Below are 12,781 nucleotides of genomic sequence, written 5' to 3'. Positions count from 1 at the left end.
GGATTTCGCTGACCTTTACCGAGCAACGCGTTCCATTTCCGCATTTATTTTTCCCCTTTGTTTGACCCCCCGATAAATAATTCCCCCTGCAAAACAGATGGCAACCTGGGCGTTACCGCCAAAATCGCCTACGCCTGGAACGCCTGGCCCTGGGTATCATTTAGCTAGCTAGCTAACGTGGGATGAAGGGTCAGGTTCGAGGCTTTGAGGGAGGTCCTTTTCACACATACCCAGGTGTCCCCCAGTGCCTGCCCAGACATCGGCCTTTTACGGTGGCCATTTTATAATCGGAATCACCGTTGTCAAACTAGTCCGGGCACTTGCGAACTTCCTCAGTAAGTCTCTCGTTCACACCTGATGCCATGCTGTAGCTGAGTAATGTATGCGGGGAGATGGGATTTTTGTCATGGAATGAAACTTAGTGAAAGCTAAGGCACAAGAATTTTTCACTTTAGAACTCTCTTTTGATTGGCTGGAGGTGCCTGCATTAAAAATAAGATTGCTCTGGGAGCGATGCAAATTTATATTTATAGTTATAGTTATCGTTATGGCTGCATTAATAGTTATCATTGTAGAGTGCACATATGCATTCTGTTTGTCTGAGACAAAATTATAGTTTTTATCATGATAGTTGCTCTTATACTTACTGTTTTATTTATCAATGAGTCATTATTAATGCGACATAATTTTTGTTGTCATGATGAATTACAACATTGACGTGCTGCAAAGTTTACCTATGACCTTTTTTTATAGAAATTACCAGTATCATTAAAAAAAACCTTGAATGTTTCTTGTTTTTATTCCAGTTTTAATGGACATTGAAAGCTCTCGTCCAGGTCTACGTACTCTCAATGTTTCATAACTGAAACACGAGCCAGATAAAGTTGGTTCAAACCTCCGCATGACTAAACCACAACCACAGACCATAATTCTGCAGTAGCTGTGAGAAAAAAGGCAGTATTTTTCTCTGGCTGAATATTCCATTTTTTGAAGATGAGAGGTTTTTCACAACACTGAAAGTTTTTTGGACTTTTTTTAATATTGGTGAATATTGTTATAGGTAGTCTTGTTACTAGAATGAACAGTTTTTTGATATGTCACTTCATTTCATCATTTGAAATATATGAAGTATATCCAGGAGCTATTTCTTCCTTAGTTGTGGAAGTTGTTTTTGGTTCAAAATTATCAGCAGGAAACATGCATATTATTACAATTCATAAGTAATTCCTCTTTTTGAAATCTTTTTTATTTTTTTGTAGGCCTATTGTTATAGTGTCGATTTCCACTCGTACATACAGCAGGCCACGTACATTAAAAAAAATAATAATTAATAAACGGTTCATGCTCAGGTTCAGTCCATTCACACTGTATGTCTCCCCAGAGGTTAGTTTGTCTTTCTGATTTACTAACTGCATTAGGGGCTCTTAGGGCTTGCTGTTCTATATTAGGAGAAACTGTGAATGTTGGGGGAAACTGCATTTTCAGGAATATTCATGACTGAATTATTTAGTGTTATATGCCATGCTCACCACTGGCCTAAGCATAATAGCCTATAAGTAGTATGATTAGAAAGCTTATTCTCCAGTCTTGCTATTGCTCATAAATGCACTGTGCTGTTGAAGAAGACTCATAGCCCCACACCATGAATGCCAATACAACCGCTCATCATCATTCAGGCTACTGTAATTGGAGCTTAAAATTTCAGTTTTTTTTGGATTAAAAACAAATATGATTCCATATTTGTTCATCTGAAAAACCCCAGGGAACATGTTTTTTCATGTAATTTGGGATATCACGCATAAACTGAGTAAAATTAGAGTGTTTTTTTTCCAGTACGAAGGTAGCATCGGTATAATTTAATTTTTTTTAACAGCACCCAAGGTGCTGTTTAAGTCGAGCGTTTTCGCTGAAAATTAAATGCAGCGCTTCTTCAAGAACATGCAGAATCTTTTATTTTCCTTTTAATATGGTATAACAGAGGAGAGCGGAATCATTTATTTCCCCGACTTTATCTGGGACAAACAAGCGCTTCTGATCGCTGAGTGAGCTGTTGCGGCAGGTTCGCCTGTGCAGTCGGCTCACGGGTGACACTGCACCGACGCTCGGCTCGTACACCCTTTGTTCCTCACAACCTGGCTCGGTTGACGGGCGGCAGATGCACCATCGCCACGGCAACGTTCCACCTAAAAGCACTAATCAGAGCGAGGCCCCTTCTGAGCCGCTCAGGAAAAGAAGGGCCAGTGTTAAATCAACTCTGGCAGAGTACACTTGGCTCTTTTTGGGAGTCATGGGCTCTTTCAGCCCGCGAGGCAACGTGAGTCACATCAGGGGGTAGTGTTGTAGGGCGGCTGTGTAGTGTAATGGGTATAAGGAACTGGTCTTGTAACCTAAATCTCACAGGTTCGACTCCCGGGTAGGACGCTGTCGTTGTACCCTTGAGCAAGGTACCTAACCTGCATTGCCTCAGTATATATCCAGCTATGTAAATAGATGCAATGTAAATGCTATATAGGTATGGGGCATGCTGCCCCACCAAGCCGCAACTTGGCGGGAATGTAAAAGTTGTGTAAGTCGCTTTGGATAAGAGCGTCTGCTAAATGACTGTAATGTAGGGACAGACTCAGTTTTGGCTAGACCCTGAGAAATGCCCAGCAATCAACTAAATATTTTTTAGAAAGCAGGGGCTGAAGGTGTGTCTGTGGCCAGTCCTTCATGCCGGTGCAGTAGCACGCGGGGATCCTGCAGAGACCAGCCTGTGCTTGTGGAGCGCCGGGCTTTGGCGGGAGGCGGCTAACATGCGAATGCTAACAAAGGCTTGAGCTGGATATCTCTTTCTCTTCCCAGCATCCTCTCTTCTGGCCTGTCACTGTTCCCCTTCGTATTCCAGAGAGGGGAAAGATGATTTTGAGCCACGGTTTAAGTTAGCTGAACTCCTTGGTACATTAGCCGGGGTCGTTTTTGGCACGCGCCACCAAAATCAGCCATTAGGAACAAATGGGGAGGATGGTGGGGGCTTCTGGTTATCCCTTTTATTATGATGCAGGTCAGTTTGACCCATTTCCGGTTTTCATGTACCTGAATTGCTGAGTAACTTCTCTTATTTTTTGGTGAGATTTTCTGACTCCTTTGGGGTCATGAACTTGTATGGACTGTTTTCACCTACAGCTGTGTTCTAGGTAAATTCGGGTCGAGAGGGTTTTATGGTCACCACATAAACAACAATAAAAATATTGAACGCAAAACAAAAAAATGGCTACATCGAGTTGGAAGAACAGTTTGCTATAGAGTCGCTTGCTATATCTGGGCTGTTCGTTGTGTGGGGCCAGATTACACAAATTATTTGACTGTGTTGAATAGATTTACACTCTGCAGATCATAATGGCCATTTTTCAGCATAGTATGAGGGTTATCCACAGAGATAGGACTTGCTCCTGAAGCTCAGCAAGCAATCATTCCCAAGAAAAAAAACCCCCCAAAAAAACTGAATAACACAGAGCAAGAATCTGCCAGCAAAAACAGTCTAAATTACCCTCCAGAGTTCCAAAACTAACCACCATATATGTGTACAGTGAGGTCAATGTAGTTTTCTTTCTCCACAAACAAACACAGTCTGGCACAGTTCTGGTTTCTACCCTGAATGCAACAAATTGTGTTCATTATGTGAAAAAAAACTTGCATTTATTTGTAACCCAAAGTTACGGGAAAATATTGATAAAATCCAAGTCTCTGCTACCACATGAATGTATTTTAAACACTGACGATAATGTTGTGTTGTGTTCTCAGTATATTTAAAAATTCTGAAACTTTCACTCAAAATTCACATATGGTAGTTCGGGTCACATAAACATAAAATGCATATAACCTGAATTTCTGGTCATTGGTGCATATTGGCCACTAATTTGCCTTCAGTTTCCATGGAAATTGAAATTAGGATGCCACATGAGGATCGAAATTAGATTAGGGGTTCAAATGTGGGTTTTTTTTCTGTCTTTGGTATCATTGAAATTCCCCCTGGTGGGAAGGCCTGACCCCCCCTTGCCGCGGCTCACAGGAAGAGCTGAGTGTCACAGATGCGCGTGTGCGCCTGTGCGCCTGTGCTTCCTGTCCTCTGAGACAGTCCGAGGGGGGAGAGGAGTTTGGCGTAGGAGATAGATGGCGCTCATTTGAGATGCTCCGCGCATATTCAGGACCGTAATAAAATCAGAGAGGGTGGGGGGTGGGGGGTGGGGGGTCGGTGGCTGCTGCTGGGGGAGGGGGGCGGCGTCTCTGCGCTCAACCAGAGTCTGTAATGCCAGCAGCTCCAGCTCTTCACCCCCCCCCCCCCCCATCCCCAGCGGCAGGGATCTCAGGGAAGTTGATGATCTCAGAGTGTGGCTCCCACCCTCCAATCTGCATGCATGCAGCGTCACTGACACACATATTTATGTGAGCTATAATCAGGGAAGAAAATGGGACCCAATTTCACGGAGTCTTTCCTGGAAAGGGCAGGAAGAGAGGGAAGGGGGAGGAAGGGGGGGGTACTGTAGGGGAGAAGAAAAAGAGAAAGACAGGGGGTGAAGAGAAGGTGAGGACAGAGAGAGGGTGGAAGAGACCGGGTGAGGTAGAGGGAGGTGTGAAAAAGAAAGAGAGAGAGAGAGAGAGAGAAGGAAGTGTGAAAGAGAGAGAAAAAAAGAGAATGTGCCTGATTGCACATCCCACACCCATGGCCTCTAGGTGCTCAGTGCAGCCACACGCACACACGGGATGAGGCCAACGTTCCGGAATTGTTATGCTGACCACGCCCACCTAACACTCCTGTGCGGAACCAGTAACGTCAGACGGAACATCAAGCACACCTGACAGACACAGGAAACCCTATCAGGAGCACATAGGTGCTGTGATGTCATAATACACGAAGCGAGGCTGCTACGTGTTAGCTCTACAGACCTCACGCACTCAAACAGACGGCAGTACCATGACAAATGACTCCTAATAGATGCAGCACTTGTGCACTGTGCAGATCAGCTAGACGTACAATTGTTTTCTTTCAAATCCCACCATCCACTGCAAACCTCCAGTTTGAATACCGAAACTTTGTTTTCAAAGGTGCTCTCCTGTGTACAGTGAATTATAATGTGAATGTGTATTTAAAGGACCGGGCCACATTCTTCTAATGGCACAGGGCCTGTGCTGAATACTAAACGCAGGAAAATAGCAAATGAACAAAAAAATTTCTGCATAAAAAAGGTCCAAAGCAACATTTAGTCAGCAGTTTGCAGAACTGGCAAACTTGGCAAAGCGGTCCCTGTCAATATGCAAAGACCTCTCTCCAGGGAGAGAGCAGACTACCAGAAACGAAACAGTCAACTCTGCCCCCGTCAGGCCACAGACCGTAACTGCAGCTCCTCCGAGTTTGCCGATCACTCCAAATGGCTGCAGCGCGCTTGTAACGAGCTGTTTGTTCCTCTGCATGCGCACAAACTGCAGTTATCTTACGATAATCAACGCTGACGTTGTGACTGTAGCTGTCGCCGCATTCCTCCCTGTGCCGCACCTGCACTCTGGGCCTGTGACTGTCCTCCGCGCGGGGTCTCTGTCGGCGCTGGTGCGGCGATCCGGGGGACTGAGGTGGGGTGATCTTGAGTCCTCCCTCCTTGGAATTTTTTTTTTTTTTTTTTTTTTTTTGCTTAATATGCAGAAAGGTCTGGGGTTTTAATTACCGTGCCAGATTCCTGTTCGGTCCTGGACTGAATGATTAATAGGGCTCCTTCAGCGCTCCTGCCATCTTTAAAATTGCCGGACAAAGAAAAAAAGTTCAGTATTGATGGCCTTTCGATGTATTTATATTTCTTGTTTTAAAATTATCCTCTGAAAATGTAATGTGCCCATCATTAGTGGTTGATATAGCTACATTTTTAAATTCATAATTTTTAAATAATCATAATTCATTGTTCCCTTTATATGCTTAAGGATCTTTTACTACAGCCCTAATTTGGATATTTTAATGAATTAAGGGTTCGCTTTTTGTTTGCAATATTCACAAATATTTTAAAACTCCAGGCAAGCCAAAGCGGGCAGCTGTTTGACCGCAAATTCTTGCAAGAATTGAGTGGCTCAGATTTGATTAACACTTCAAAGCTTCACCTCAGAAGTTTCTCTGATACGGCACTGCTCACATAATGCCTGCAAATTACGGCCACAGGAACAGCCTAACAGGAAACTATGGCAGTGGCGCTATATTTTCCACCACTGACATCATGCGTCTTTAAAGAGAGATACTGCTTTTGTGCCTCTGCAACAGCTCTGTAAAATGATATATTACCCAAGTATCAAGGAGCTGGGTGGATATTCTCATTCTTCTCAAGGTGTACAGACCCGTGTTCAACCACAGAGGCGAGTTTGAAAAGCTTATTACCGAAAGCCATTAAAGTTTACTGTTAGCAAGCACTGTTTTAGTCTTCACTTTGAAGCCCACCTGCTCACAAACAAATCGGTAAAGTCAAGCCAGTCAGTTCAGAAGGGACTTTATTGGGAGATTGGCTGAGGACCTGGATTGTGACTTGATTTGTATGGATTAAAAAGGAGACCTAACCACCAAATGGAAAATGGCCCCAGTCTTTTTTTCTTTTTTACTGGAACGGCAGTGGTAGGTTCACAACCATTCCTCACCTAACTTGTGACGTTCTCAAAATGTTACAGTGAGGTTTTGGCAACCCGTTTGCAGGGTGAAAATACTCCACTAAGGATGTGAGAATGTTATCCATCCATCCATCCATCCATTATTTATACCCGCTTATCCTGGGCAGGGTCACAAAGGTGCTGGAGCCTATCCCAGTGTGCATTGGGCGAGAGGCAGGAATACACCCTGGACAGGCCGCCAATTTATCGCAGGGCACACACACCATTCACTCACACACTCATATCTGTGGGCAATTTCTCCAATTAGCCTTTGTCTTTGGACTGTGGGAGGAAACCGGAAACCCATGGCACACGGGGAGAACAAGCAAACTCCACACAGAAAGGCCCAAGCCGGGATTCGAACCTATGACCTTCTTGCTGTCATATCCAGTATACGTATGAAATGTATATTTGCATCTGTGCTTTTCATATATGACATCGATTCCTTGCCTGTTCTTCTTGTGCGTGATTTATACCTCACGCAAAGCTGCCAACACACCTCCACCATTTTGAATGTAATCTAGATGCTGTTACTTTGGGAGGATGCATTTTGAAATAATATCTCTGTTCACACGTTTTTACTCTTCCTTGCCTGCCTGTGACATCCACCCCAATCCTCAATCATTTGTTTTAAACTTTTCTTCTTGCCGCGTGTTCAAGTGTCATTTTTGATCCTGTTTTCTCATTTTCATTTTCACTTACTTGCGCTTCAGCGGTGGCCGTATTCAAATAGGTTCTGAATGCAAATCTGCGTGCGCAGGACTTGAATCGCGTGGCATTTGTTAAATATAAATTTTCAAATAAAAACTGACAAAAAAATTAAATCTTGGCTGAGAGGATGGATTCAACAAAGTCACGGCGGAAAATTAATTGCTGCTCAGGCGATGCCCGCGTGTGACAGGTTTTGAATTGCGCGGATAATGGCTTTATCATCAAAGCATGAAGAGACATATTAAAAGAAACGACAGCCAGCAGATTGGCAATGAAAAACAATGGACGAAAACAAAGAACAGATTGGCTCTCCAAATCGATTTAAATCACGATTTAGAAAAGAAAAAAATAAACAAAAAATGACAAAATGTCAGATTCTGACAGTAACTAACCTCTGTTTTCCAGAACTTTCAATGGCTAGTCAAGGTCAATCCCCCAGATTCAGAATCGGCCTTTTAAGGCGTACACGGATCATGCCATTCCCGGGAAGCAGCCGGATAACAGCGAATATATTCCAGTGTATTGGATTTCCGCGCTATCTCTGGCTTTAATGCATCTCATTAGAGCTTGTTTAGTTTGATTCCCTCGTTTGTCATGTGACATCACAGGCAGAGGAGAGAGCAAAGAAAGACAGATTACATGCAGAATTCGCATGCGGCGCAAATGCGGTTCCACAGTAAATCCATTTTTCTCTGTTCTCTTTTCCTGTATTGAGAAAGTCCAATAGCACAATAATCTTCTGGTTTCGCATAGTCCTCTGGGTTATATATATATATATATATATACAGTACCCTCCAAAAGTATTGGAACAGCAAGGCCAATTCCTTTGTTTTTGCAATACATTCAGTACATTTGGGGTTGAGATAAAAAGATGAACATGTGACAAGAGTTCAGAATTTCAGCTTTCATTTCCTGGTATTTACACCTAGATGTGTTAAAGTACTTAGAACATAGCACCTTTTGGTATCAGACCACCCAATTTTTAGGTGAGCAAAAGTATTGGAACAGAGAGAATTTAAGTAAATGAAAGTAAATAACATTTAATATTTGGTAGCATATCCCTTGCTTGCAATAACTGCATCAAGCCTGCGACCCATTGACATCACCAAACTGTTGCATTCTTCTTTTGTGATGCTTTTCCAGGCTTTTACTGCAGCCTCTTTCAGTTGTTGTTTGTTTTGGGGGGTTTTCCCCTACAATCTACTCTTCAGGAGGTGAAATGCATGCTCAATTGGGTTAAGGTCTGGTGATTGACTTGGCCAGTCTAAAACCTTCCACTTTTTCTCACTAATGAAGTCCTTTGTTGTGTTGGCAGTACGTTTTGGGTCATTGTCTTGCTGCATGAAGTTCCTCCCAATTAGTTTGGACGCATTTCTCCGTAAATTGGCAGACAGAATGTTTTTGTAGACTTCTGAATTCATCCTGCTGCTACCATCATGAGTTACATCATCAATAAAGATTAGTGAGCCCACTACAGAAGCGGCCATGCAAGCCCAAGCCATGCCACTTCCTCCACCGTGCTTCACAGATGAGCTCGTATGTTTTGGATCATGAGCAGATTCCTTCTTCCTCCACACTTTGGCCTTTCCATCACTTTGGTAGAGGTTAATCTTGGTCTCATCAGTCGATAAGACTTTGTTCCAGAACTTTTGTGGCTCATCTCTGTACTTCTTTGCAAATTGTAATCTAGCCTTCCGATTCTTACTACTGATGAGTGGTTTGCATCTTGTGGTATAGCCTCTATATTGCTGCTCTCTAAGTCTTCTTCGAACGGTTGAGATACCTTCACCCCTGCCCTGTGGAGATTGTTTGTGATGTCACTGACTGATGTTTTGGGGTTTTTCTTCACAGCTCTCACAATGTTTCTGTCATCAACTGTTGTTTTCCTTGGTCAACCTGTTCAATGTCTGTTGCTCAGTACGCAAGCGGTTTCTTTCTTTTTCAGGACATTCCAAGTTGTTGTACAAGCTATCCCCAATGCTTGTGCATTGGCTCTGGTCGATTTCCCCTCTTTTCTAAGTTTCAAAATGGCTTGCTTTTCTCCCAAAGACAGCTCTCTGGTCTTCATGTTAGTTTATCTTTTATAACACAAATGCAGTCTTCACAGGCAAAACCCAAGGCTAAAACCAAGAGTAGACATTCAGAACTATTTATTGTTTAACCAATAAATCTAACAGGACACATCTGGACAACAAGAAACACCTGTCAGTCACATGTTCCAATAAAGTTGTTTAATAAATCTAGATAAAAATACCAGGAAATAAAAGTTGAAATTCGGATCTGTCATCTCATGTACATCTTTTGACCCCAAACTCAATTGTCTTCAGTGTATAGCAAAAACAAAGGAATTGACCTTGCTGTTCCAATACTTTTGGAGGGACTGTAATATATAATGTAATATATATAGTTAATATATATATATATATATATTTATATATATTATATTATTATATGTATATATATAATATATATATATATTGTATATATGATATTATATGTATATATATATATATATATATAGTGAGCTCCATAATGTTTGGGACAAAGACTTTTTGACTCCTGATTTGGCTCTGTATTTTTATGAATTTTGAGTTCATGCACGTATGTGTGTGTGCGTGCATGCGCGTGTGTGTGTGTACGCATGTGCGTGCGTGCGTGTACGTGTGTGCGTGCGTGTGTGCGTGCATGTGCGTGCATGTGTGTGTGTGTGTGTGTGTGTGTGTGTGCGTGTGCGTGCGTGTGTGTGTGAGAAATGTGTGTGAGAAAATACTGAGCCACGTAGAAATGACAGCACATTATATACATAGTCCCCCATTTTTGACACAAATGGTGTCACAGGTGTTTCAGATTAGTCAGGTGTGTTAACTTGCTTCCTTAGTGCAGGTATAAGAGAACTTTCAGTATCTAGTCTTGATTCTAGGCTTTTGTTTGCCTTTGGTGTCTGTTATTGGCATTTGTCGACATTAGGACCAGCGCTGTGCCAATAAAAGTCAAAGAAGCCATTATGAGCCTGAAAAATAAGAAAGAAAGAAAGAAAGAAAGAAAGAAAGAAAGAAAGAAATAGAAACTGTCAGAGACATACAGTAGGTCAAACCCTAGGCTTACCAAAATTAACTGTTTGGAACATCATTAAGAAGAAAGAGAGTGCTGGTGAGCTCAGTAATCACAAAGGGCCTGGTAGCCCAAGGAAGACCTCTACTGTTAATGACCAAAGAATTCTCACTATAATGTAGAAAAACCCTCCAACACCTGTCTGACAGATCAGAAACACTGTTCAGGAGGCAGGCATTGATGTGTCTATGATGACTATCCACAGAAGACATTACAAACAGAACTACAGAGGCTACACTGCAAGATGCAAACCAATAGTTAGCCAAGATTCAATTCACTTGTATCCGAGTGAAGGCAAGAGTAAAGTGTGTAGGCCAAAAGGAACTGCCCAAGATGTAACCCCCCTCCCCCCCCCCACACACACACACATCAGTGAAACATGGGGCTGTTATGCTACATAAGTGTACAGAAACATCTGAACATTTTACTGAACAAATACAGTTCTCGTTTTCAAGCATTTTTATAGATGGATCCTTTAGTGGCCTGATCTGAACTGTCCTGTTACCTCATATGTCAACATTTACAAATATATTCAAACAAAGCCTGCAGAATGGGTAGCAAGACATTATTTTCAAACCTCTCTACACAGCAGTATTTCTTACCCACGATTCTATTCTCTAATGGTTCTGCGTATTAGTGTCTGATTGCTTTAAATACGCAACATTTATTCTGTACACACCGACCGCAGTTCTCTCAATTGGCTGGAGTGGAACTTCACTTATTGAGTAAGTTTTTCCATGGTCAGAATACACCCTTTTCTCCATGGTCAGTACATACCCTTTCTCAACCCAGGAGCAGTCATACCGTCTGAACACAGGCAGTGCCTCAACACTCTAGTTCTCCAACGTCAGTCCTCAACTTACAACTGTGCAGTGATGATCAAGGGCGAATCAGACGTTCAATTATTAATTTGTCACTTTATCATTCATTTAGAGGCTTGTTTTTCGCTGTCTTGCTGTGTAAATGATCGAGTATGGCCCGTGTACGCAGTGATCTGATAAGCACTTAAGGAAATAAGGATGATATGTATGATCAATGAAAACAAGTCCGTTAGCACTCATGCAGACCAGAGTAAGTCAATCCACTTGACAATAGGCTTGCAGTCTTCTTGACTTAATTGAAATTTGTTTACCATTTCAGTTAGCCGATTCACGAAACAGAAGTGTCTGTTCTGCCATATTTGAAAACTTATTTGTCAAAACTTAATAAATGTTCTTTACTCGCATGCTAATGGTTTGTAATCAAGTAATTTACTTGTGGCCACATTTCCATTTTTGATATTAGGCCTCTGCTTTTTTTTAGGCTACTGTAGGCCCAATATTAAAAGTTATGACATGAATAAAAACAACCTATCTGTTTTTCAGTTTAGACAATTAAGATGTTCCATAATTAAGAATAATTCTAAACTATTACATTTACCAACTAAAACAACTGGCAAATACAGTGTGAGTTATTATATGTTTACTTCATTTGTATGAAAATGGTACATTAATAAGCGTCTCCCGTTTATTTGCGTTTTGAAAAAGAACCGCAGGTGCTGGAAGTTGCACGGGCGAGGCATTTTTCTGCTATGAATTCTCCACTGTTTATGAAAGTATATCAAAGAAACAATCCCCGGACCCCCAAGGTAATTACCCGGCAGTAAACTGCACCGCGAACTGACTCAGTGAAAGGCAGACGCACATAATCTCGCCTATAACTCCACTTCAGCGTACAGTGCACTGTCACGCAATAATCTACGCTAACAACAGCTATTTAAATATGTTTGTTTTGTTAGGTTTCCTCAATTCTGCCGGTAGACAGCAAAGAGGAATTTTCTTCGTTGAGAGCGAATTCCTGCCATTGCTTCACGTGACGTTGTTTCAAGGTACTGTCGCAAATGATTATTTCGATTGCTCTGATGTCATGGCAACATGTGCTGTTGCATCGCATGTAATTATTTTAATCAGTGAAATAATTTCCGTGGTATTAGTGGTACTATACATTAAATATAGGGTGCGCTGGGAGAGTAGAGTACCACTAAAATATATTTAATACAACAAGGCTGTCTCTCTAAATTCCTCTGTCACTCAGGCCCCACATTAGATAATTTATCTAACTTTATATATATGTATATTTCTATTTTGATTATTTCTCATCTTATTTTACAGGTTCAGTATGAACAGGAAGCTCTAGATGTGTGGAAACCAGTGACCGCAGCAGGAAGCTGAAATCTGTTAATCTGAGTGTAAGAGAGAAAGCTGATTGGCTGAGGCTGCCAAAAGAAAAATGACTGTGTTCTGGAGCCCTGTCTACATCATGG

The sequence above is a fragment of the Anguilla rostrata genome, chromosome 14 (assembly GCF_018555375.3).
Source record: "Anguilla rostrata isolate EN2019 chromosome 14, ASM1855537v3, whole genome shotgun sequence".
Classification (NCBI taxonomy): Eukaryota; Metazoa; Chordata; class Actinopteri; order Anguilliformes; family Anguillidae; genus Anguilla; species Anguilla rostrata.
This window is presented reverse-complemented; position numbering follows the sequence as displayed.